We start from the raw sequence: 26,048 nt of genomic DNA on the forward strand, positions 1-26,048 counted from the left end.
GGAGTGGCCACATAAGCCCTGGGTCAACCATTGGTTGTCCAATACCCGCCCATGGACAGATCCCGTCAGAATCCCTTGGGAGGCGTGGTAGCAGTTCCCTCTCTAAGCCCCAACCCTCACCCTCCCCAGATTTGAGGAATTAAAATCTCTGGCTGTGGGTCCTGAAAGTCTATGTTTTTGTCGTCTTTCCTTGGAGTTGTGATAAAGAGTTAGCTTTGGAAGCCACCCTGTAGCATGTGGACATCTACCCAATGCCTGGTAGTAAAGAGCCCCGGGCAAGTCACTTCACCTCTCTGTGCCTCAGGTGCCCCACATGTAATTTAGGGATAATAATAGCACCTCCCTCTTAGGGATATTAGGAAGACTAAATGAGGTTTTACATAAAAAGCACTCAACAAACATTACCTTTTATTCTGTTCTCTTCTTCTGTGAGTCTGTAAGAGGCATTTTGCCCACTGCCACCGGGGTAGGGAAAAACGCTGTTTTCTAAGATTTCCAGGTGCCCCAGACAGCACCGTCACCCCCCCCCCCCCAAGTAGCGGGAAAGACGAAAGCATTCACTCCCCATGTGCAGCCATTCCTCAACTCCACATCCGAGCTGCCTAAGGACCCTGGATGGCGAGCCTGGGGGAGAGGCGAATGGGTATGCGGTGCGGATCTAAGTCACAACCATTACGGTGAGAGTGTCAGGGACAGCGATGCTGGTGAGATGCTGGTCATGGTGATGACGTAAGAGTCGTCACCACGTGATGTGATGGCCATGTGCCAACCAACGTTTCCGATGTGGGTTCAACCAATGTCGCTGATGAGCTAGATCACCCTCAAACATCAACTCCGGACCTTTCGAGCCTTTCCGTATCATGGCGTGTTGACTGTCTCTGCAATACCGATGGGAGAACCCATCTCTCAATAACGCGAGGGGGAAAGGAAAAGGGAAAACTCTCTCGTTCTCCAACTTGTTCCCAGCCAGATGCAAACAAACAAAACTCCTGACTCGGGTGTACCTCGGGAAGGCATCTTATTGGAAGGAGAACTGCTAACTCACAAACGATCCAGAAGTTTCCAGAAATGAGTGGGAAGCAAAGAGCACCCCGGGCCAACAGTTTTAACCACAGCCAAGGTCAACACAGCAGCAATCTGGTGGTAAAGCTGCCTCCCCGGGACCCCGACCAACCTGCTGGCCCCACGGCCCTAACACTAACAGGCGGGGGGGGGGGGGGGGGTTGGGGTGGGGATCACCACCCACCACTGGACCAAGTCCACTCTTCCTACCATTCACTTGAGTCCCCCACAGCGCTGCCAGCTGGCCGAGCCTGGGTCCTGTGCCCACACCCCAGGGCCAGGGATCTCGGAGAGCAAGTAGCCGGCACTTTCTGTTCACCCTGGGGGACGGTGGAACCTACGTATAAGAAGTGGGTTTAAATTCAGGGCAGCCCGAAAGCAGGAAATGTTTACTACACCCCGCTAACCCTGGCTATTTTCAGCTTTTCAGGAAAAGCAGAAAACCGACGTCTTACTACTCTCTCTTACTACTGACTCTCTCTTACTACTCTCTCTGCTGCTCTGTGGCCCGATTTACAAGCAGTCATTGGGAAAGGTGAGGCCAGGCCGCAGGGGAGAAAAAACCTACGGTGAGTTTTGGGACACATGTTTTGATGGCCTTTTCAAAGCAAAGCCTTTGCTCCTGGACAGTGGTAGCTCAGGAGCCAGGGGACCTCTGTCAGTCCCAGACAATGGGTTAACAGAAGGCCGGAGCACCGAGGGACCCTGAAAGGTCAAGAGCCTGGACGTGCCCCACCTCCAGCACGTTCTGTGGAACCACTCACCGGGTGAGGAGCCGGGATGTCTGAGCTCTGGCCCTGCCCCGTCTTTGCTCCTGGCAGAGCTTCGAGCAGATCTTTCAACTTCTGTGACTCAGTTTACTCAACTGCCAAATGGAGATAATCATGTGGAGCTCAAAGGACTTTTGTAATACTCTAATGAGTGTTTATAAACCACTTTGTAGGAGTTTATGGTTATTTGAGCTGGGAAAGGAATTACAAATTATTCGGGAGTAAACAGTATTTAGAATCTGGCTTTTCAACAGTCAACAGGTTTTCCTGGATGTCTATGAGACCGTCATAATAGGACACCCTGAGGTCCCGTGGTGCAAACTGGTTTCATTCAAAGTATCTCTCCTCCCCGAGAAGCATATTACGTGCTTCGGGAGGGCCATTCATCTGCATCGCGTGCCTTTCACTCCACACCAGCTAACAGAACAGCTGGCTTCAGAATGGAAGCCAGACGCCCAAGTTTTGCTTTTTGGTCGTTTTTTTGTTTTGTTTTGTTTCTTAAGGATCAGAGATCAGAGATGAAGAGGCAATGGAGAATTCTCCCCAACTACGTCCAAAGTGCCACACACTTCCAAGAAAATTTGTACCACACATGATATTAATAGATAATCCTTCACAGAGAAATATAAAAGTCTGTCCCAACAAAGTTTGGAATAGAAAAGATAGAGCCCAGGGGTGCCTGGGTAGCTCAGTCGGTTAAGCATCCGGCTGTTTTTTTTTTTTCCATTTATTTTTGAGAGACAGAGTGAGACGGAGCATGAGCGGGAGAGGGGCAGAGAGAGAACGAGACACAGAATCTGAAGCGGGCTCCAGGCTCCGAGCCTCAGCACAGAGCCCGACGCGGGGCTCGAACCCACAAACCGTGAGATCACAGCCTGAGCTGAAGTCGGACGCTCAACCGACTGAGCCACCCAGGCGCCCCAAGCATCCAACCCCTGATCTCTGCTCGGGTCACGATCTCATGGTTCATGGAATTGATCCCTCGCTGACAGCGCAGAACCTGTTTGGGATTCTCTCTCTCCCTCTCTCTCTCTCTCTCTCTGCCCCTCCCCCACTTGTGCATGCTCTCTCCCTCTTTTTCTCTCTGTCAAAATAAATAACCATCAAAAAAGAAAAAAAGAGAAGATAGAGTACTGACGTGTAGGGAGGAAAAGAATAAAATACGGCGAGTCCCTGCACCAAGCTACGTGTTTCCGTCTGCCCGTTCTCCCCTGTGTTTGCACAACTTTGTGAGTGTAGATATCACCGCCTCCACTTTACCGATGGAAGAGAAAGCTAAGAAAGGTAAGCTGCCTCATGGCAAAGTGGCACACGCAGTCAGGGCGCAGTGGAGCTCATGCTCACGCCCACATAAATCGTCTCTTCTGCTGTTTCGTTATTGTGGTTGTTGAGCACCACCATCATCGACGCCCCCTCACTACATACGCACGCGCTGCACAGATGTCCCAAACCTGGTCACGTTCCCTGGCCCAACAATCAATGCCTTCGAGCTACCAAGTCACATAGGCAGGATGTGGAGGGATAGATAGGGCAAACGTTGGCACTTCCTGGCTTTTCTTCGGTTGGCCAGAGGAGAAGGGGCTCAGGACTTTGAATATTGGTAGAAAAGCCAACCTCAGTTCTTATTTTGCCCTCCGTTTCAAAGGCCAGCCTGATTCTTGGCCAATTTGCAACCTCTTTCCCTGGGCAGCATGGGTCAGGGCTTCCTACCCCTGACCCACATGTAGAAGAAGGAAGACATGGGAATATGGGACCCATCTTCTTGGGAGATAGCGTCCTGTCCAAAAAGCATTTTCATATCGGTGATTCCATTTAGGTCTAAAAGAGCGAGAAGTCTCTGAAAGGAGTTGGGGGCGGGAAATGACCAGAAGGAGACAGGTCCAGAGCATTTCCCACAAACCACTCAGCCCGGCCCCCAAGACCCACCACGATCTGACAACAAATTTCCGTTCCCATCGTAGGGTTATCTATTCAGATTCACTCGACAAACTTTTACTGGGAATCCCTGCCTTATTCTAAGCATAAGGTCTACAGCAGGGTGTGAAGGACTGGTCCTTGGCCTCAAGGAGGCTATAATCTAGAAGGGAAAAGGAAAAATGATATCCATTCAAGAAAAATTAATTTAAAGAAGAGATGAACAAAGTACCTTTGGAAGAACATTCCATTCTTCTCAGCTGAACCAGACTCTTCACGGCTCAAAAAAAGTCCTGTAAGTTCTCAGCTCCAAGCCTTGGGTCTGGCCACCCTCTCTGCCTGGGGTGTCTTCCAGGCTCCTGCTCCCTTTGGTTTAAGGTGCTCCCCACCCCTGGCTTATCCTGGCCACTGCCTCCTCCAACAAACCTTTCGGCATGACCCACACTCTCTCCTTTGAACTGTTATGGCTCTTAGCTAGTACCTCCTTTATGACACCTCCTATTTTCCACACAGTTAACTTGTCTTAAGGCCCACATAGCACTGTCTCCCCCCCCCCCCCCGCCCCACTTAAGGGCAGGGACTACATCTTACCCAGGGTAGAAACTCAATACATACTTATGGAATTTAATCAGATCCCACTGAAAATCCTAACAAGTAGAATAATGCGGAAACTTAATTGTATCTGCTGCCATTAAAAGATTCCTATTACAGAGTATTGTTGACTTTAAAAGCGGGTAACCAGGGGCACCTGGGTGGCTCAGTCGGTTGAGCATCTGGCTCCTGATTTCAGCTCAGGTCATGATCCCAGGGTCGTGGGATCGGGCCCTGCATCGGGCTCTGAGCTGAGCGTGGAGCCTGCTTAGGAGTCTCTCTCTCTCTCTCTCTCTCTCTCTCTGCCCCTCCCCCTTGCTCATGCTCACTCTCTGTTTCTCTAAAAAAAGATAATTTTAAAAAGCAGGTAACCAGATAGAATGCATAGCCCGACACAATTTATGTAAATACAGGTGCGTATTGTTTTAATCAGGCCAGAAACACAGCCCATCCTATGTGGCTCCTATAAAGGGGCTTCAGTGAAGGGACCAATTTAAGAGCTGTGGACAGTTCAGTGAACACACGGGTTGGTGACACCCAGACCAGGGGGGGAAGGAATGCGGGGGGAGAGGCAATGACCCCATGAGCATGAAGAACAAGGAGGGGATAGCGTATCCTGGGCCTGCTTAGGACAGGAGCCGTGCCGGCGAGGCCAGAGGCAGGAACTGAAGTCAGGACGGACAGGCGACCGCTGGGAAGTCGTTGGGGAGGAGTGTACTGATTTCTCTTCCTTCCACGGGCTTCATTCCGGCCAGTGCCTCACGTTGGTGGCACATAACAGGAAGCTGGGATAGGGTGCACGGAGGAGCCTGGCATCTGCCATGATGGGTCAGCCTCCTGCGCAGAGCAGGGCAGAGAAACGGCCCGGGGGCTCCCTGAAACTCTACAGACACACACAGGGGAGAGTCAGAAAAGATGTGAGCTGGGAAACACACGGAGGTGGCTTATGAAGCTTTTCCTTATCTCCTTAATTTATTTTTTCTACGATGGGCATATGTTGTTTCTATAATCAAGGGGGAGAAGTAGGGTTTTTCATTTAACACTCTGACCTTCTATGATTCCATGCAGGCAATTAAAGAAAATTGACTTGGAGCGCCTGGGTGGCCGGTTGAGGGTCTGACTCTTGATTTCAGCTCAGGTCATGATCTTAAGGTTCATGAGTTCGAGCCCCTGGTGGGGATCTATGCTAACAGTAAGGAGCCTGCTTGGGATTCTCTCTCCCTCTCTGCCCCTCCCCCAGTCATGCACACCCACGCTCTCTCTCTCTCTCTCAAAATAAATAAATAAACCTAAAAAAATTAAATGGACTGAGTAGGCATATTTAATAAATAGTGATCTGGGCTTAAAAATCTCCTTAAAACTTTTTCAATCTCTAACTTATAAAGTCAAAATCATACTTAACACTGCACATATTCATTCACTGACTGGTTTATTCATTCAACAAATATTTTTGAACATGTCCTATGTTGGACCCAGGAAATGAGGCCAGGCAGGTACAGCCTGCATGCACAAAGCCTAAAATCTGGCAGAGCAAATGGGCGTGGAACACGAAACTATCTGACACAAGGGAAGGGTCCCAGGTGACAGGTGAAAGGGTGCTTGGGGGGGACCCACCCCCCCAGGAGACACACAGTCGTGCCTGGCTACTCCATTTGGTGGCCTCTTTCTTTGTCCTAAGAAAGGGCATGGGGAACTGCTTCCTACCATCACGATAGGTAATATTTTTTTCCCCTCTGAAGGGTCAGAGGGACAAAACCCATCAGTGCCTCCATTTCTACTGGGCTGGCTGTCCAAACAGACTGGGTCTATGCAGCATGAAAATGAATTTAGATAAAAGCTCACTTTATTTTTTTTTCAAGTTTATTTATTTTGAGGGACAGAAAGAGAGAGGGAGAGAGAGAATCCCAAGCACACTCCACGCTATCGGCACAGAGCCTGATGCGGGGCTTGAATCCCTGAACCTCGAGATCGTGTCCTGAGCTGAAATCGAGAGTCAGACACTTAACTGACTGAACCACCCAGGCGCCCTACTAAAAGCTCATTTTAAAAATCAACAAACTATGGGCCTGTGGGCGGTTCATCGGGTTAAGCTTCTGGAATGGATTTTGGCTCAGGTCGTGATCCATGTTCTTGGGTTCGAGCCCAGGCTGAGCACAGAGCCTGCTTGTGATTCTTTCTTTGACCCTTTCCTGATCTCTTTCTCTCTTTCTCTCTCTTAAAATAAACATTTAAAAAAAATTTTTTAATGTTTATTTATTATTGAAAGACAGAGACAGAGCATGAGCAGGGAAGGGGCAGAGAGAGAGGGAGACACAGAATCTGAAGCAGGCTCCAGGCTCTGAGCCGTCAGCACAGAGCCCGACGCGGGGCTCAAACTCACAAACCGCGAGATCATGACCTGAGCTGAAGTCAGACGCTCAACCAACTGAGCCACCCAGGCGCCCCTAAATAAACATTTTTTTTAAAAAATCAACAAATGAAGCAGGTATTTCATAAACATGATGCCAAACCACAGAGCTCGTAGATGAGTGAGCTGTCCCCAGCCCTCGTTACACAGAACCCCGTCCTCATCCCTACGATCCTCTTGCTGTGTGACCCCCCCCCCCCCCCACCGGGATGCAGGCCTCTGCCCCGCTGGGCCTGGCGTTTCAAGGGTTTGTCACTGTATGGGCCTTGGCTCTCCTCTGTATTAGCAGCTCCCATATTCTCAAATAGGGGACCCCTTTTCAGACCCCCCAAAATATGGCAGACTCACATGTGATAATGGTTGTATGTTTACCACTTCTTGATCAAGAAAATACAGCATGACAAAAGCCCGTAAAGAATTTAGGTATGCCGGGGCGCCTGGGTGGCTCAGTCGGTTCAGCGTTCCGACTCCCCCTCAGGTCATGATCTCACGGCTCACGAGTTCGAGCCCCGCGTCGGGCTCTGTGCTGACCGCTCGGAGCCTGGAACCTGCTCGGAGCCTGGAACCTGGTCCGACTCTTGATTTCAGCTCAGGTCACGATCTCAGGGTTCTGGGATCGAATTCTGCTCAGCATGGAGCTGCTTAAGATTCTGTCTCTCTCCCCCACTCTGCCTCTCTCTTCTTGCTCACTCTCTCTCTCTCTAAAATAGAATTAAAAAAACAAAGATGTATGGTGGTGATTTGTCTCAAATAAATGAAAACCAATTGTGAGCTTTAAAAAATCTTTTAAGGCTAAGTGATAGGAATCAAGCCTATCACTCAGTATTTATAGATCCACGATTGAACTCTGCCATCACCGCCCCCTCCCTCCTAACTGGGATCTACTGAGGTCAACTATAATTCTCAAGCCAGCATGTGCTAGAAAAATAATAAACTCCTTTATCAGCAGAGATTGGAAATTTCCTAACTCCGCCGAACCACAAAATATTAGCTCATTAAATGTCATCATTTAGAGATGATGAAAAAGAGGCCAGGGAGTCGAGTGCCTTCCCAGAGTCTTTTTTGCAGGGACTTCAGGGATGTCAGTGTCTAGGGGGAATCAAGGTCACAGAATACGTAACTGTCGGGCACCCCAATAATTTAATTCAGTACGAATGAAAATGACTTCACTTCTTGGTGGGGACCCCGCATTTCCTTAGGTGGCAGTGCAATAATCAAGGCCACAGAAGTGGGCTTGGAAGCCACAAGGAAGAAATGGGGAGAATGGTGGAGTCCACCTGCCTTGTCTACACTCTCCCTGAAGAGAGCAGACTGGACTGTCCACGGACCACAACACTCTCGGACGGCAGCTTCCAATCCCGAAGCCAGCGAGACTCACTACTGATGTGCTTTGTCAAATCCGTCAGCTTGGAGACGTTCAAAAAGGTCAAGTGAACCGTAAGACGGCTGGGGTTTGGCGCTTTTGAGGGACGGCCCAGAACGTAGTTGGGCAACGTGAGTCCTTAATTCCGAAAGTTAAAATTATTCTAAGTCCCGGGGATGTCAGGTACAGCATGGTGACTACAGTTAATAACACTGTACTGCATATTTGAAAGTTGTTAAGGGAATAAATCTTAAAAGTTCCCATCATCACAAGAAAAAAAAAAAAAAAGAAGAAACCTCTGTAATTATGTGTGGTGAAAGATGTGAGTTGGGTTTATTGCGGTGATCGTTTCGCAATGCATACAAATATCGAATCATTATGTGTACCTGAAACTAAAATAATGTCGTATGTCAGTGCCTGAACATAAAATAAGGTAGCTCTGTGATTTCCATGATGGACAGGTGCTCAAATAACCCAAAGGGCAGATAATAATATAGTACAAGTTGTCAGACCTGAAAATGAGGCTATGATGTTTTATGTAGAAGCTTTGGCTTTCAAATTATACGTTTAACTAGATCAACACATAAATTGTCTCCTGGTTTAAAGCATCCGACACGGAACGGATGTGACCATGTGCATCCTGGGTGACAGCAAGACCCTCCGTGTGACGGAGGAAACACTGGTGCTCTGGATGAAGCCCCGAGCTGGATAAATCCGGCTGTCTGCTTGATGAGCCCCGATCGGTGCTTTCTGTGAGGCTGTCTCCTCATCTGTGAGGTGGGGACGAAAACAGCACAGAGCTTCTAGGGCTGCCATGGGAACGTGTAAGTCACCACGTTCTTGCACGGGGGCTGCTATGGAGTCAGGACGGAACGCACTTAACACGGCGTCTGGCGTCCTAGAAAACATCCATGACATCATTTCTTGGTTTGTTGACTGACTGATCGATTGTAACTCACCGGAAAACAGACCGATGTTTGTCTGGAGTATGAACAGGGGTGAAGTTTTGTCCTTCATCACTCCCTATGGTTCTCTGCACCAGTCGGTTGAGTAAGTGCCCCGCCTGACTCAGAAGCAATTGTGTCAGTGCCATCTGTGGCTTCCCTCGGTGTGGACGGACAGCACCTTGCACTGTTGTGCGTGCAAACTCACGCCCCCGTTTATATTGGAACACAATGCTAGGGGCGCCTGGGTGGCTCAGTCAGTTAAGCATCCGACTCTTGGTTTCGGCTCAAGTCACGATCTCACAGTTCGTGGGTTCGAGCCCCGCATCGGGCTCTGCGCTGACAGTGTGGAGCCTGCTTGGGATGCTCTCTCTCCCCCCAACCCCCCCGCCGCCTCTGCCCCTCCCCTGCTCGCTCTCTCTCAATAAATAAATAAATAAATAAATAAACTTAAAAAAAAAAAAAAAAAAAAAAAGAACACAGTGCTAACCCCCCGACCCGCTGCCAGCGTTTGGTCACACGGAGGAGAATGGTCCCAGAATTCACATGGAACCAAAGGGTAAATTGAGAGCCTTTTAAGGAAAAGTCTGTGGAATATAAAATAAAAATGCCTTCGGGGATCGACCTACCTCCAGGTGTGGCGGGGAGGAGAGGACTCACTTGGGCAGGCTGCTGGACTAATGGAGCTCATGAGCGTGCTAATCGGTGGGGGAAATGCTTCTAAACGTCATCCAGTAATGCGGCCCTTGCCTGGTCCACCGAGATGCGAGGTGCCAACATCTCCGTGTAACCGAACGCAGAACCGCCGAGATTCCAGACCCTCAACACACCCGCCAGAGATGCCTCGTATGCATCCAAGCGCTTCAGTGAATCCGTCTAGGATAGTCTCTCCTCTGGTGTCCAAACCAAAGAGAAAACCTGTTCCCAGACCGAGCAGGGCTTTCAGAAACTAGGTGACTATTCACCAAGGAGACGTTGAGGACATTTGCCTGCAAATAATTGTGATAGAAAAGAATCAATTAGGGCCCCATCTGCAGTTCGTTAATATGATCCGTTGAAAAAGGAGGCCAGATTCACCGAGTCAGTCCGAAAGGCTAAAAATAGGACTAATGTGAGCCTGGCCCAGTGCACTGAAGGCAATAAAAAGACCTCTACATCTGCTAGAGCAGGAGTCCCTGGACGCTCCCTGACTCTTTACTACTTATCCTCAGTGGTAATTGGGAAGGGAGGCATTTATCTGCTTTCCAGAAAAAGCAAAAAACATTCCGTGAGGATCACTGTGGCCAAAAATATCATCCTGTGCTGATGCAGGAGAATCAACAGAGGTTGTTTTCTTAGCACAAATCTCCTTCTAAATTGTCCGAAGGAATGCATCTCCCTCGAAAAGATTTACAAGTCACTTGGGCAGCAATTGCCAAGGTGCGGTGGGGCAACGATCATGCTTTTTTTTTTTAAAGGAGTTTATTTATTGTGATGTGTTTATTCCAAAGAATATAAACACACCCAACCTGTGACTCCAAGGCTTTGCCGTCTGCAGAGATGGAAAAAAGGAAATCAGAAGGTGGCACACCTTTGAACGTTTGAAAACTGGAAAATAGTCTTCTAGGCCCGAAGCCGGTTGGGTTCCCATGGCTCGGACAAGTGATGTGTGCACAGAATCTTTTTCGTAGCCTCACTGAACACGGAACCAGCGAGATCTCCAAATGCCCAGTGAAAACCCGCAAAGTTGCAAGGACCACTTGGTTTTCTCCCTACATTAAGAAGTCTTCATCCAAATGACCTGAGCGACAGTATAGGATTCCTTTTCGGATCACCAATCTCTGGGCCCAGATCTCTGAAGTTGAACCAAGCGTACCCCATGCCCCGGAGGGGACAAGAAAGAGCGTTTTACCTTTTTGAGCCAGCTAGAGGCTACGGGCACAAGGAAGGAGTTCCTGAAGACTTTTGACAGCTTACTCCACCCCCAAGCCCTTATCCTCGTTTTTTGAACCACAGCCATTCACATCCTGGGATGTTGAGGGGATGCCCCGGTAGGAGGCACGAGGACCCTGGGTGCACCCAGATGGGACTGGGATTTCAGAGGACACCTGAAATCTGGTGGGGAGGTCAGCGTGGGGAGTGAGCCATCCACTCACACGGAGAAAAGAGGGGTTTGATGCCTTTTTACTTCGCACTAAACCTCTCATCTCTGGTTAAAGAAACTGTGGCTCATTCCACGATGGAATACTATTGAGTTAGAGCAGATGCGGAAGCAGAGAAAAAGAGAAAGCAGTTGCGGAATAACACGTTAGCATGATTTGCTTTTGTGCAAAAGGAGAGGACTTAAATATGCTTGCGTAGAAACGTAGAGTGTTTCTGGAAGGATTTACCGAAAGCGTTAACGATAGTTGCTTATCCAACAACGGTAAGAGAGGGGGCACCGAGCGTGGGGAGAAGGCTTTTAAGTTCCACTTTGGAGCCATCTGTGTGTTGGCAATTTTTGCAATGATCTCTGCCGCTTTGATAACAAAGGCCTTTTCAAAGATAGCAAACAATGGGAGAATAGTCCAAAGCTTGCATCGATGCCCCCGGAATTTTAGACCATGGGACGTTTGTTAGAGTGAGCGGTTCACTTGCATTTACAACATAATCACAGTACGTAATGCACGGTACCGAATAATCATCGTGACGGAGACCAGCATTCCCATATTAACCACGATCCGGCACGCACGTTGCATAACAGTCTCACGTAAGAAACCTCTTTCTGCAGAAGCACAGGATGGACATGTGGGGCTCCAGCTGATGAGACAGCCCCCGTCCCTCTGGCTGTAATCCCAGCCCCCGATCCACGTCAGGCACTGGCTGAGTCGCATCGCAGACATCAGCTCTCGTCTTCCTGGTAACTCTCGGCTGTTGGTTCCACGTCTCTGTTTACAGATGAGGAAATCGAAGCTTTGAAAGTTTACCCCATTATTGTGACAGCGACACTGGCACCCTCCCGGCCGCAGCACGAAGTTCTCCCTCGGATTACGGATTACGTTTCCCCATCCTCCCGACAATGAAATGTGAGTAGAAGTGAGGTGTGTCGTTTGAGGCTAATGTAACCTGCGCTTTCTCTCACCCTCCGCGCGGAGGTCTCCAAGGCCCTAGGGGTCGGCGAGCCTGGGCTCCTGAATCGCCGCCTGAGGACGGTCACCCACTGTCCTGAACTGGACGTAAATATCAGTGCTAAGGCTGTGAAATCGGAGGGGTTCTTTGTTACCGCTGCCCGTGTTACCCTAAGTAATGCAAAGTGCCAGAATGCAGTTGGATTTCAAAGGAAAGAGGGCTGGGCCAGGACGCTGGGGCCATTCGCCTGCAAAGCACGCTCCCTTCCCGCCATGCTGAAATGCTCCCAAGCCATACCGTGTAGCTACTCAGCTCATCTGTGGCCTTAGCCAGCCGCCGGCCCACCGTGGGGCCTGGGACCCAAGCCAAGAGGCGAAACGATAGGGGTCAGGGCAGATGGCACCCCAGCCATGCGACAGCTCCCCGGCTACCTTTCTCTGCACAGAAGAGGAGGGGGCGGGGGTCCCAGGGGGCGGGGGGCTCCCGGACAGGCTGCAGTTCATCAGCAGTGTCTTCGGGAATCGCTCTGCCAGGGAAGGCTCTGATGCCAGCTTCACCTCCCGTCTTCCTCCATCGCCTGCCTCAGCCCCTGCTCTGCGACGGCTGATACGCAAACCGCTGTGCTTCCAACCGCTTTCCGTCTGGGAAGCCGTGGGCCTGGTCGGCGACGGCCTTCTTATCTACTCGTTCCCCCGGCCCGTTTCTGGTCACAGATGGAGGGATGTGATGAGCCACCGAGAATCCGAGGAGGAGGCTGTCTAGTCCAAAAGGGGCTGCGGATGTGGGAGTCGGGATCAGAGCTCCAAAAATATTCTGTATTTCAGAAGCTGTCTTATCCCCTGTGTGGCTGGGTGGCCCAGAGAGATCCATTGTCCGGTGAGGAGCCCTCGTAATGAGCTGCGGGGAACAGAAAAGCCATCATCTTTGGGGAACACGGGATGTGGCTTCGATTTGGGGTGTATCTTTGGCTCCTTTGTTTAGGCGTGGTCCCTGCAAGCTAAAAAGAGATGTATACCACACAAATAAGGGGAGAGAAGCAAGGAGAAAAAACATTCGAGGGGTCTTTGCTGACCTTCTGGGGGGTGGGGGTACCTTAGAGGAAGGCTCAGTTCTTGGGCTATCCGTTAGCCACTGCTCTGCCCGCCCGCACAGCTTCCCGGCACCCTCCGTGAGCGAGCGGCGTGCTGGTGATAGACCTCACATCTGTGCAAGGCCCCGGAGGAGTCAGCTCAGACCACGTCAGCTCTCCCTGCATGACTTCCATGAGGACAGCATGGCTGGCGGGTGGTCAAAAACCAGAAGCGAGGCCCAAACCCTGGAGACAAAGGCGGAACTGTCCGGTCCAAACCAACCATAGCCACTGGGGAATGAGAACAACGTGCTTATGTGGTAAGCCCTGCAGAGAGATACTTTTCTAATATTTTCCAAGACCTCAGCTTTCTTTTCTTTTTTTCTAATAAAATCCTACGCGAGACAATGTTACACGGCAGTTGCTTCACCAACGTTGCATCACATTCTCACTGGCAGTGTTAGCGTTTAACCATCCTAGAAAACCAGGATATTTGTATCCTGAAAACGCAAGTAAGTAATTTCCTCTTTCAGTTCTAAGTGTTTCACTGGTACCTCCAGAAGCTTCTGTGAAATCTGGTAAGAAAAAAGGTAATAGATAATGTTATTTTAGGGGGCACCTGGGTGGCTCAGTTGGTTGGGCATCCGGCTTTGGCTCAGGGCACGATCTCACGGTTCATGAGTTTGAGCCCCGCTTCGGGCTCCGGGCTGACAGCTCAGAGCCTGGAGCCCGCTGCGGATTCTGTGTCTCCTTCTCTCTCTCTTTCTCTCTCTGCCCCTCCTTCACACTCTGTCTCTCTCCCCTTCTCTCAAAAATAAATAAACATTTAAAAAACTTTTTTTTAAATAATGTTATTTTAGGATAAAACACTGTATTAAATTTTTTTTTTAAAGAAAAGCATTTTTTTGCCTCCATTCTAGTTTTTTAAAGAACTGCAATCATTGAGAATATTTCTTGGTTAAGTAGCACGAGTGCATTTATCAGCGGCATCCTTTTCTTGTTTCTGACAACGTAACTTTCCGTACGTTGGCGCACTCCCTAGCCTGACAACAGATACCTCCTCCAGTTTGTAGGACACAGTCACCCTTTGTTCCAGACTCCCTGGAAGGCACTGAGGAGCCGGCGGTGATCAGCTCAGCCCTCGTGGACCTTATGCTCTGCTGGAAGGAAGAGACGAACCCCAAGAAGCTGAGCCGCCATGTCGACTCGTACTCGGCAGACCACCCTTGCTGCATAAGGTACAACATTTCAGCTGCATATCCACGTGCCCCAGAAACACAGTGGGAAACCTGAGCCAGCCTTCCTCGTGACTTCAGGCCTTGCCCCGACTCCAGTGGAGACAAGCCAAAATGTTTCAGCTCCCAACCCAGGGCAGATCTCAAATATGACACGTGACTCAAAAGCAGTCGGTGAGATATGGCCCCTTCGGCGAGTGTCTGATTGGTTCCAGAGGAAAGAGTTTAGACAGCCCGGCTCAGAGCACACGTCTGGAGGGGAGTCCTTGGGGTCTGGGTTTCTGGCAGGCCTCCGGGCTCAGGGACTAGCAGGGCTCGCTACGTGCTCACACGTGAAGCGCCTGTGAGACACGCAGCCCGTGGAAGCCAGCGGGGCTGGTCCCACCTGCAAGCTGCTTACCTCACTCCACCACCCCCTGAGGGGGGGGAGGCTGGAACATGTTTCCAGGGAGTGGCAGCCTCTTAAGGCTATAATAATGTCGATCAACTCGAATGGACTAATATCACAACACTGTGATGGGGTCTTCAAGAAAAGATACTAAAACGGTCGCGTTATCGGAGAGCTGAGCACGCTAAAGTTGACCGTCTTACTCTGGGCCAAGCCAAGTGGTGAGTCAGTCAGGGACAAGGCTGACATTTTCTTTTCAGCAAGTCATATTTCCTTCCATTAAAAAAAGTAATGGAGAAGCCAGACCCCAAACGACAAACGCTGTAAGATTCCACTTCTACGAGCTCCTGAGAGGAGTCAAATTCATAGAGACAGAAAGGAGACCGGTGGCTGCCAGAGGCTGGTGGGTGAGGCGTGGAAATGGGGAGTTAGCGTTTCATGGGGACAGACTTTCAGTTGGGAAGATAAGAAAGTTCTGGAGACGGATGGTAGTTGATGGTTGCCCACGGTGGGAACGTCCTTAATGCCACTTAAAAAATGGTTAAAGTGGTAAATTTGCGTTCTGTATATTTTATCACAATAAAAAAAGTTATGGAAATATTCGCTCTGATTCTTTAATTAGATCCTTTGAAGATGAATTGTGTTCTGTTTAGCATTTTCTTTCTGTATGTGGGCTGGCCTTTCCGCAAGGCATCAGACAGAGACTCTTAAGGACAGAGACTATTATTTATCCTTTGAGCCCCTCAGCACCAGTACAAATCCCTAATATATAATGTGGGACAAATGTTATTTGAAAGAAAAAAAAAAAGAATGAACAAATGGACCCAGCATTGCCTCATCAGCAAAGGTCATGTCATGGCACCGGGTTTTTTCTAAAAACATGTTCACAGAACAGTAACAACAACAAAGACAAAGGACATTATTGAGTGTTTTGCATTCAGAGTAATTAAGATTCTCAATCCAAAAAAAAAAAAAAATTGTTAAATACACATATGTAGTCATAGTGAAAGTTTCCTGCCTACATTTCCCATAAAGCTCTTACTTCACTCTAATAAGAGGTAGGAGTGATGAACGAATGAATGGCTTTCCTTCCTGGTCCACGGAGTTAGATTTTCCCCATCTGGATATCAGAGCCTTCCATGCAGAGAAAGAGAGTGTCCTGCTGGTCCCTGAGGAAATAAAGGAAGCACCTAAAGTTGGTCCAGCATCAACGTCCCTTTCCGGGGCAGCTCCCTCCTCTGGGTGAGACAGGAAGTGATCACTGGCCGCCCTCCCACTGACTCAGCCCAGAAACCTTTACAGTAATTCGACTTCACTACACTGATGCTTCCTTGGGCGAAGACTTTCTCATTTTTCTGGTAAAACAGATCTCTGAGGCTCGAGAAACCCAACAGCAAGAGAAAGGAATGCTTGCGTTACTCAAAGCCAGAGAGCATGGATGGCGGAGAGAACTGAGACGCCTTTCTCCCGCAGCTTTCTTTTCAGTGCTGAGCCACCCTCCCAGTGTCCTCAAATTCCTAAGGGTTTTTTTTTTTTAATCTCACATTTTGGTACTAAATAAATCCAACCATTTGTGCACTCTAGTCCTTTTTAGCAAAGAGTGCGTTAGCTGTTTTCTCTGCAGAACAAAACCAAAACCCCATCCAAATGAAAAGCTGCACACAAAAATAAGGGATGTCTTCTGATCGGTGCAGTAGAATTGCCATGAATTTTTTTTTGGTGGCATTAAGTACATTCACGATGCTGTGCAGCCATCACCACCATCCGTCTCTAACGTTTGGGGAGATCTCAAAACATGTAATCATGGTGAGAAAGCTTTTTTCTGGGCTCAGAAATTCGGAATGACAGAAACTATCATTTGTGGCATTATCATGGAGGAGAATCTGAAAAACCTCCGGCCACAAAATACCTAGATATGCTGTACAAAAATAACACACACGGTTTTAAAAGCACAGCTGAGATCAGTAAAGGAAATCCCTGAGGCCAAAGCGGGCTGAACACCGGAGCAGGTGCGGACACTTTGGCTGCCTGTGCAGAGGGAGCCCTGGCGGGGAACAAAGTCACCTTGAGCTTCAGAACCACAGGCCATGCTTCACGCAGCCTTGGGGTTTAAACTGACACACCTGTATGTTCTAGAAAGTCCATGCTGATTAGATAGCATCAAAAGAGTCCCAATCTAGTAATATCACAGGGGCACTTGCTGAAGCAAATGAGAAACTTCTCTATGGAAACAGATCCCCAGCCTCAGCCACACAAGATTCCCATAGTGAACGTTCTTTGAAACGGAAGTTCACAATCAAAAACTACAACATGCTTCAAGGGACATGAGCACGAAGAACCAGAGCCAACAAACACGGCAGGCAGTAATGAACCTCAGGAACCCCCAAGAACATCAGATAATGAAGCTCTCAGAACAGGCTATAAATTATGCCTAAATGCATTTAAAAATGTAAAAGGGAGGATCAACATTATAAGCAAATAATCAGACTCTATTTAAAATTAAAAAAAAAAAAAAAAAAAAGACCTAGGGGCACCTGGGCAGCTCAGTCGGTTAAATGTCTGACTTTGGCTCAGGTCATGGTCTCACGGTTCACGGGTTTGAGCCCCAAATCAGGCTCTGCACTGACAGCTCAGAGCCTGGAGCCTGCTTCGGATTCTGTGTCTCCCTCTCTCTCTCTCTGCCCCTCCCCTGCTCACTCACGTGCACGCTTTCTCTCTCTCTCTCTCTCTCTCTCTCTCAAAACACGAATAAACATGAAAACATTTTAAAAACCAAATTTGAAAAATGACCAAATATAACTTCTAGACATGAAATGTGCATCATTAAAAACAAAAACGTATCGAATGGGTTTTAAAGATCAGCTTAGACAGCTAAAGAGAGCACTGTGACCCAGGAAATGGTTTGGAAGGGGATCACCTGGAGTACAGCGCACAGAGACAAAGAGATTTGCAAAATGAAAGAGAAGTTGAAGACATGGAAGATGAACAGGAAGCTCTAGCAGGTATCACACTGGAGTTCCAGGAAGACGGGAGCAAGAGGCGATATTTTAAAGACAGGGGCTGAGAGTTTTCTAGGGCAGGATGGAAATCAGATTCAGGAAGCAAAACTGGTTCAAAGCAAGATAGACAAAACTAGACACAGGTTAAGGAAAAATTGCCAACGGGAAAATCCACGAGCAGAGAGTTGGGGGGGTGGGGGGTGGGGGTGGGGGTAGCTTGACATAGACTTTTCTATAGCAACGATGGAAGCCAGAAGTCAGTGGAACCTTTTCAAAACACTGAGAGATACAGGATGAGCTTACTCGGTTTACAAGCTAAACATAGCAAAGGAACAAACTCCGGCCGTCACAGATCCTGTTCAGGGCTAGTCGTAAAAAGTTACTTCTATAGGAATGACAGATCATGGGGATGTGATCTGCACGGGGTCACTGCTCTTGGCCCAACGCTTGGCGGTCACCAACCTGGAATTCTTGATCATACTGAACAAGGAGGCCTGCCCTCCCGTTTTCCCTGGACCCTACAAACTATGCAGCTGGTCTTGTTGGCAGGCCCTGAGGGCCTTGTACCGGAGCAAGCAAGTAACATCCTACACAATGTGTGGTCAAGTTCTTTAAAACAAAGCAAGCATTCTGCAGAAAAATCGAAGTCTTGTAGCTTAAAAGACAAAAAAGGACTCATGCAAATATATCTGACGGAGTTTTTCAGCTACAAGCGCTCATGTCCCTTGTACATGGGGAGAGAAGGGGAAACCAAGCTCTGTCAGGGAAATTACCAGAAAGGAGTGAGAAAGTCACCAAAAAGCAAACACCTGTTAAGCCAGGTGACTTGTATGCATGCACCAAGGAGCCGTGCAAAATCCAGTGGCTAGAGAGAGCTGATGTTGGTGGAAAGAAAACTATTTCTCTTAAATCTTCAATAGGAACACTCCACGTCATCACTGGTGAAGTCTAGATAGTGGTCCAAATCAGACAGCTGGAAACACACTAACGCCAATCAATACAACCTAGAGGAAGTCCCTCCTCTGCTCCTTCGAATTAGACAAGGACCTTATGACAGGTAACGACGAGGAGAGGCTGCTGTAAAAAGTGTCACGGTGCATCCCGTTTAATTTTCTCATTATCAGAAGATTCTGGTAATATAAGAAGGTGCCTTAAAAGGCAGTACTGGTATGAACCTATCTGATTCATTATTTTTTCAAAGGCTCAAGTTTATGACCTTAAATGATAGTGGGCTCCACCCATTAAAATAGCTTTTCACAGTTACCCTGACTTTTGAACAAATGCAGAGTTAATTAAACTCTGTGTATCATATTTGCAGCCATCTTGGTCCATTAGGCGAAAGAAAAAAAAAAGTATCAGACGTCTAATAGAAAGTACCATGTCTCGGTCTAAAAATTCAGAGTTGCAAAATACATAGGCTCGTAATATCAGAATTAAAATGGAAACTTTTCAACTGCAGTTTCTGAGGTTATGTGGGTGGGAGAGAGTAAAACAGTGAGCCACAGTGAAGTGGCAGACGAGAGAGAGAGACAGAGACACAGACAGAGACACAGAGACAGAAAGAGAGAATGATGGCTGCAAGTCTATACTGGGTTCTGGGGTCCTGGGGGCCATGTCTGTAGTTTTTCACTGGGGATAGTTTTTTGGGCAATGGCCTGTGACTGTCCTCATTGAGGTGGCAAGTGAAAGTTTCCTAGGATATGAAACTAACAAGCATTAGTAAATTACCCAATTGGGTATAAATGCTGATCTCCTTTCAGTGAGCCATTCTCATGCTGGAAGGGGGGAGTGTGGAGGGTGCTTTGGACGCCTTGCACCATAATGTAACTCTTCGGTAGTCCCAGACACTCCCTCCCAGATGGGACCTCTATCCTGCACAGCATGGCACAAGGAGTAGAAATTGGGGAGTGGGCGGGATGAGTTCAGAAAGGGGGCTCCAAATTGGCTGCACCTAAGCATCCCCAGCGCCCACACACGCCTGATTCTCACTCATTCCCTCCTTCCCCAGAGAACTCTCTGAAATTGGCTCTCTTGGCCGGTTTCTTTCCCTCCCGAGACAAGCTATGGTAGGAGGTGGGGTCACTGGCACATCGGAGGCATAAACAAGGATGTCTGAGCTCAGGACTTGCTGAAGACACCAATAATGGCCTTCTCATCGCGGCCTCCGCCTCCATGTTTAGCCTCTTCCTCCTTCGAAGATTCCTCCCGTTTGGCTTTGATGGCCCAACGTCCACCCCTTCCTCTTTCGGCTTTTGTACGGCATCTTGAGTAAACGATGATGCTACAATCCAGCGTGTGCTTCTCTGCGTGCTTTGGGGATGTACGTTTTGTGGAAATAACAAAAAGAACCTGTTTCTGCTGGTTTCCCATGGGAAGAAGACTAAGGTTTGGCAGTGGTTTGCTTATTGGTTTCTAGCCGGTTGGCCTAAGATGTGTGCCTCCATCAGAAGGAGCACCCCACCTCTCCCAGGCCAATGAATCTGACCTAATTGAAATATGGGATAAGCACACTGCAAATATACTAAGAGGAAGAGAAGAGGACAAGGTAACAAGTCGTTAGGACAATGGAGATAAAGGGAAGAAAGGATGGTGACTTCACTGGTGGTGCATTCTAGAAGAGTCCCTGGCTAACACCCTTCTCCCATGCAGGGTCCCCTTGTGAGGATGGCAACCCAGGGACTAACAGCCAAAGTTTCCAAGTCAAGATCTTTTAAAGAGCTGGTGCACAGTGGGCCAAAAAGGACATTTTTTCAAAACGCGGTACAGGTACACAGGAGATGTCTAAACACTTCCAGAACATTGCAGGTAGCACCGATCAGAAAGCAAGTTCACCCTCCTGCTTACTGCTTATTTATATTTAGGATATTTACTGAATGTGCCTCTTGCACTACAGCCCCTGGGCATGTAGGAGGAATGATTTTTTTTTTTTTTTTTTTTTTTGAAAAGGGCAGTCCCTGCTCTTAGGACTTAGGGCCCATCATCTGCAAATGCATGCCAACGCAAGCCAATTCCGGGGATCATTTTGTATGCCTGCGTGCCTTTTTTCCTACCAAAGTTTCTGGGAATGGCTGCATGAATGTGATTTGAAAGAGGGCTTCTGCAGTCAAGGCTTCCACAACCTAACATAGGACGGAAAGTTCTGGGCAGACCCGCTAAACTAATCCTATTTAGGCAGGGACTTATAGAGATAGAGGAGATGTGTCTACACAGTCACAAACACAGCCTGCCAAGGGACAAGTGGGTTGTTAAATATCATTTTTAAGCTAAAGAAAATCTCTTTAAAATGCACATTGTGAGGAGGTTAGTACAAAGATCCAAAGCCATGGGAATTGCATCTTGAAAAATGCACAGGAGGGGTGCCTGGGGGGCTCAATCAGTTAAGTGTCCAGTTTTGAATTTCAGCTCGGGTCATGATCTCACGGTTCGCGGGATCGAGCCCCAAATCGGGGTCCGCCCTGGGCGTGGAGCCTGCCTGAGATTCTCTTGCTCTCTCCGTCTGCCCCTGCCCTGCTCACTCTCTCTCAAAAAAATAAAGAAATAAACATAAATAAAAATAAAAACGCACAGATGGCAAAGCAGAAAACTACATAGATTTGATATTTTGGTAGAAAACTTTGAGGACTGCGCCAGCGAAGGGAAGGCTGAATTAGCACCTCGACGCTGTTCCAGCCTGGCCCCTGCGGGTTCCCGGGTGGCCCACCCAGACCAGAATAGTTGTCTGCAGGAAAGGTAAATCGCGGCGTTCCCAGCAGCTGGCACACTGCCAACCTCCACTTCCCATTCTTTCACTCTCCCTCCTACCCATGACCGGAAGCAGGAGGAACAGAGAAGGAAAGGTGGGGCTGGAGGACACGGGGGCTCACGGCAGAACCGAACCCACCCTGTGACCTCTCAAAGGAAGAGTGATTAAGAACCGTGGCCCTGAGTTTGAATCCTGCCATTCCTTCGGGACCCTTCCAGTTCCAACAGCCATTACCTGCGGCTCTTTTTCAGAACATTGCCCATAGGCCATTAGACAGCTTTGCCTGCCTACAGGAGGAACCAGGAAAACGTGGGAACGGTTAAGAAGCAGCCCTTACCCAATGACCGATGGCTGATGACAGGATTAAAGCCCGCATCCCCAGGCCTCCAGTGGGAGCAGCCCCGAGGGGCCTGCACTTTGGAAATCCCGTGGGCAGAGTCTGCAGGGCTCAGTGAAAGATGAAAATGCAAGTCCCTTGTTCCAAAATTGTTAAGAATTTCAAGACAGCAACAGCAGCACGTCAGCCCAAGCACAGGGCCCTCCTGAGCACGGGGCCCCACAAGGGCACAGGGTGCACACCCACGAACCCAGCCCAGCCCGTGGGATTAGGTGGAACCCATCAACCCAGGGACTTCTCGGAGATGGCCCGTGCTTGGCTTGCTTCCCGGTCCAGCTGCTCTCTCAGCAGATTTCTCCAGGAATCACTTCCCTAACACATCACCTGCCTGTGAGTCCTCATCTCGGGGTCTGCTTCTGGGAGCCTGACCTGAGACAGGACCTCAGGTGTGCTCCCTGAACTTCTTGAAACCTCAGTTTCCTTCATCGGTAAAGATGGGAGGAAAATAGAGTCTCTTGTTGAGGTGCTGGGAGAATCCCGTGAGATAATGCATGGAAAGTGTTCAGCACCATGTCGGGCCATGAATGCTAGCTAACATCATTTTTGTTATAATGACCAACAAAATTAAGTGCCCTTGCCTTCACAAAGGGACTCTGGGTAAGTAGAATCCTGCCTGTTCCATCTGTCCCCTGTGCTTGGAAGACCACACCTGAGCCTATGGCCCAAGTTTTGTCACTAAGGTTTGACAAAGATAGAGGCATCTGAGAGGGGAAGCAAAGAAGTCCCTTTGACAAGATAATTAGAACAGAGTGACTCTGACATAAGGGTGCTGATCGCCCTAGCTAGCTTGGCCAAAATGAATTACATGTGTGATGAGATTACTTGACAAGATCCTTCTAGAAGTGCTAGGTGTCATCAGCCCCGGAAGTTCTTCTGAGACAAGAGAGATGAATGTGAGGCCACCATGGATAGCAGAAGTTGTTGGAAGAGGACAAGAGTGAGTAGCCTTCTCTTTACTGTCACCCGCATGCCTGAACTGTCAACACCACAGCCTAAGCAGACATCTTGTTGGAAATCCTACCTTTTCTCACACAGGGGGTTGGTGCTGACCTTAAGAATTTCCCAAAGACCATAATTGGCCTCCCTCTCCAGCCTCTCAGACTCGTCTAGGCCAAGGTGGGTTCAGGGATCGAGCCCCTCCCATAGGAATCACTTGGGCTTTGGAAAGCTCTCCATCCATTGGAACGCATATCCCTCGAACACACAATCACAAAACCCCAGTGACAGCCAAGACTCCATCCAAGCCAAGACTTTCTTTACCACTTAGAACCCAACAAAAGAAAGGGCTTTGGGACAGCCGAAGTTGGTTTCACTGTATCAGGCGCGTATTGACTGACCTGGTCGGCCCTCCCTCTGTGGGAGGCATCTGAGGATACCAAAACACCTGAGACACAGCCCTGCCCTCAAAGTGGCTCACAGGTTCATCCAACTGAGTCAGGGAAACCCAACTTTTCTCCGACGTGAGAAGACGTGGTTTTTGGATGAGCAGCCCACATCACATGGCAGGCAGATGAGGAATCGCCCCTGCCCTTAGCCCTTTGCTTCTTGATTCCTGATATGACATATGGAAATGGATGGCTGGGGCAGGCTCCTCCCCTACCCCCGCACCCAGGCATTCCACACTGTTGCTGTTCATATCAAAAGAACAGCCATGGCATCCCTGGTTACTTCCTGGCGTAGGGCAGGCAGTGACTGACCGAATGAATGAATGAATCCATCGATTAATCGGCCAGTCAACCCACTAACCAACAGAGATACTTGGGAGTGCATTTTCCCAAAGAAACAACACTGTGGGTGGCGAGTGGCCCCAAGGCAGCCCCACACCCTGACTCTAGCACCAACACAGCTGAGATGCAGCCGGGGACAACCAGTCCTTTTCAACTCTGCTCAACATACTCCTCTCCACGAACTCCGGGAGCCCAGCTGCAGTCACACGTGGTAGGCTTGCTTCACGAACGGGTCCCTACCTGACTTTTCCTGGCCAAGGCTTGCCCAGAACAGAAGGCGGTGCTTGGAATCAGCAGGGCTTCAAGTTAAGGTGCTTCTGAGGCTTGGCGAGGGGCCCGGAGAGACAGCCAGACTCACTGAGGGGCAGCTCTATATTACACAGCAGCCTTGTCCAGAGGACAAGTTTGGGTTTCATTGGACTTCTCACCTAGAATAAGGTCCAAGTGCTTCTCACTGTAATGCGGCACTATGAGACATCTGTCACCATTCTGGAGAGGCTATTTTTTCCCCCTTTGATTTGCTTCACAGCACGGGCTGTTGTTGCAGCTAATTGGGGTGGGTAAATCATGGCCGGTGCCACGTGCAGTCCTCCCTCCCGGGACTCTCTCAGACACCAGCAGAGTCCCTCAGAGGCACTCTTGCCCCTGGGAGTACTCTCGGCCATTCCCTTGTATCCCTGCTTGTCCACCGGTCCCCACACCAGCCCCCCCCCCCCCCCCCAAGCAGCACTTTCTGTGTCTTGCTCACCTGATCAGAGCCCTGGGATTGGATGCGCTCACCATCCCTGCAGGTGGGGACACCGTCACTGCACCTGAAAGTGGGTAACTGCCAACTCCTGGCCGTGACACGTCAGAAAACGGTTCCCTGCAAATAGCAAATGGGAAGCACTTTACCCACCATTCAGAGCCGTCGCCAGAACCGTCACGCGCATCCAGCCCAGATCCTGGCATGAGGTAGATGTTTTCTGTCGTACCTTCGAAGCAGTGGCACATGGTAGGATGGATAAGCCTCCTGCTGGAAGGAGGTGCCTCGTGCTTGGAGATGTGGTTTTCCTTTCCGACCTACCAACCGCCGGTATGTAGAGATCCGAGCTCAGGACCAGGATCAGAATTTCTGAATTCTCAGATTCAAGTCATTACTCACACGCCATAAGGATCATAGAAGAGGTATCTGCATTGCAGAAATTCTGCAGAGGGGGCTCTTGGGTGGCTCGGTCGGTTGAGCGTATGACTTTGGCTCAGGTCGTGATCTCGCGGTTCACGAGCTCCAAGCCCCGTGTCGGGCTCTGTGCTGACAGCTCAGGGCCTGGAGTCTGTTTCGGATTCTGTCTCCCAATCTCTCTGCCCCTCCCCCACTTGTACTGTCTCTCTCTTTCTCTCTCTCTCAAAACTAAATTAAAACATTAAAAAAAAAATTCTGCAGAGGATTCTATAGTCCTCGGACACCTTCACTTGCATTCTGGCCCCCTATTTAACAGAAGCCATTTGCCGCCGAAGAAGTTCATTACTGAAGCTCATAAATACAATTTTTCCCTTGTGTAAGTCAGGGTTCTCCAGAGGAGGAACAGACCAATAGGGTGTGTGGAGAGAGAGAGAGAAGGATTTATTTTAAGGAACTGGCTCACATGATTGCTGGGAGGTCTGAAATCTGCAGGGCAGACTGACAAACTGAAGACCCAGTGAAGAGTTACTTTTGCAGTCTCAAGTCTTGAGGTAGAAATCCTTCTTCCTTGGGAAACTCAGGTCTTTCTCTCTTAAGGCCTTCAACTGATTAGATGAGGCCCACCCGTGTTACGAAGGGCCATCTGCCTTCTTCAAACTCTACTGATTTAAATGTTATTTGTACCTAAAAAATACCGTCACAGTGACATCTAAACTAGTATTGGGGTACCATAGCCTATCCTGGTTCATATGTAAAATTAACCATCACATCCCTTTAGTATTTGTAATCCTTGTCGCCAAGCCAGGTTGACGTACAGAGGAATGAAGCGTCAGAGATGGGGCAGAGAAACTTACAGGGCAAAGCTTCTTTCAAAATGTAAGCTCCTCACTGGCTCTAAGCTACTAGAAGGAAGGGGCATGTCAGATTGGATTCTGATCTCCACCTCCAGGCCGAGGGCACGTGAGAGATGCTTCACGAACAGTGAGTGCACGTTAGCCTCGGGATCTGAACGAGCCTGGACCCCCATTCCAGCCCTGTGGCAGATTGGCTGTGTGGCCTCGTTCTGATTACTGAACTCCGTGCCTCGTTTTCTTGTATGGAAACAGGAATAATAAAGTGAGAACCCTAATCCAGATGAAGATTAGGTAAACGAATATTTGTAAAATGCTTACACCGATATCTAGGTGTTTG

General features: G+C 49.0%; 1 protein-coding gene and 2 long non-coding RNA genes across 6 annotated transcripts in view; 2 read left to right on the plus strand and 1 right to left on the minus strand.

The window, feature by feature from the left end:
* The window catches only part of TBCE (tubulin folding cofactor E), a 622,247-nt gene that overhangs the window by 60,005 nt on the left and 536,194 nt on the right, over window positions 1–26,048 (plus strand). The window lies entirely within an intron of this gene.
* LOC132685486 (uncharacterized) overlaps window positions 11,846–26,048 on the minus strand; it is a 72,267-nt gene continuing 58,064 nt past the window's right edge. For 2 of the 3 annotated variants that reach the window (XR_009613132.3, XR_009613130.3), the window contains 3 exons: window positions 24,444–24,560; window positions 23,936–24,123; window positions 12,286–13,135 (listed from right to left, as the gene is read on the minus strand). This is a non-coding gene — a long non-coding RNA (uncharacterized LOC132685486). Of the gene's footprint in view, window positions 11,958–12,151; window positions 13,136–23,935; window positions 24,124–24,443; window positions 24,561–26,048 lie in introns of those variants that run through there. The other variant, XR_014135386.1, reaches the window with a different exon arrangement.
* Window positions 11,954–15,428, plus strand: LOC132685487 (uncharacterized). 2 transcript variants are annotated; one of them, XR_014135387.1, is made up of 3 exons: window positions 11,954–12,095; window positions 13,291–13,527; window positions 14,128–15,428. It is a non-coding gene; the product is annotated as an uncharacterized LOC132685487 (long non-coding RNA). The 2 variants fall into 2 exon arrangements; XR_009613136.3 differs by lacking the exon at window positions 11,954–12,095 and having other exon boundaries at window positions 13,131–13,527.

Source organism: Panthera onca, chromosome D2 (genome assembly GCF_046562875.1).
Source record: "Panthera onca isolate mPanOnc1 chromosome D2, mPanOnc1 haplotype 2, whole genome shotgun sequence".
In the NCBI taxonomy this organism is placed as follows: Eukaryota; Metazoa; Chordata; class Mammalia; order Carnivora; family Felidae; genus Panthera; species Panthera onca.